We start from the raw sequence: 990 nt of genomic DNA on the forward strand, positions 1-990 counted from the left end.
GTCTTCATCTTCCACATATAATCATGTATTTTATTATTATTGAAACTTTGAGCGGGTAGTTTTGAAAATCCAAACTCAATTTTAGGTATTTTTGTTAACTTAAACTTTAAGTTGATAATTTTGTAAAGGAAAACTTAATTTTGGGTATTTTTGTTAACTGAAACTTTTGATGGGTAATTTTGTAAAGGAAGACCCATAAGTGGGTAATTAAGTAATTTTTTCAAGTTTTTTCAAGTTAAGGAATTGGCTAATTTCCCAGTCGTTTAACTTGGCCCGGCCTGGAGACTTGAGTGGATGAAAACCGAATCAGCCAGAAACAATCAAATGAAACAGAGACTTTTTTTTGGTAAGAATGAAACAGAGACACTACAAACAAATAAAACCAACAAATCCACGCCTCTTGAATCAATTGGGTGGGCAAATAACATAATTATAGAACTGTCAAAAGAAATTTTGATGTGCCACTAGAATCACATTGTGTAATTGCAGCTTCTGTTCAGTAAAGTCTCACAATATGACTTTGAGAGACAAGAATTCAAAGTTCTAATGCATCTAACAGTTTCAAATGACAAGTTCTCACTTCCCAGAATACAAATTATGTAGTTAACCATTCTAAGTTATAGAACAAAAATTATGGAAAGCCATATTGCAATGACAAAATTTTCAGCACCTAGCAGCTATATTGTGAGCTCTCAAACATGAATTTTATTTTATTTTAATTTTTATATCAATCAGACATGGGTGATCAAGATTCTCCTAAATGCATGTTCTATAGTTGCAACCAATTATATGCAATAATTTTTATGGTTGAACTTCATTTAATTTGGTCCGTTGCTTTGAAATGTTCCAGAAGTCTTGGATGAGTATATCTCTTTCAGTAGTTGATTATAGCATTAATGAAGTCACACAGTATTGGAAGCCCCACCTCCCTGAGGGCTTCTTTTTTTCATTTTTCTTTTAATGGTAAACAAGAGATTAGTCAACATATGA

The sequence above is a fragment of the Macadamia integrifolia genome, unplaced genomic scaffold, assembly GCF_013358625.1.
Source record: "Macadamia integrifolia cultivar HAES 741 unplaced genomic scaffold, SCU_Mint_v3 scaffold319, whole genome shotgun sequence".
In the NCBI taxonomy this organism is placed as follows: Eukaryota; Viridiplantae; Streptophyta; class Magnoliopsida; order Proteales; family Proteaceae; genus Macadamia; species Macadamia integrifolia.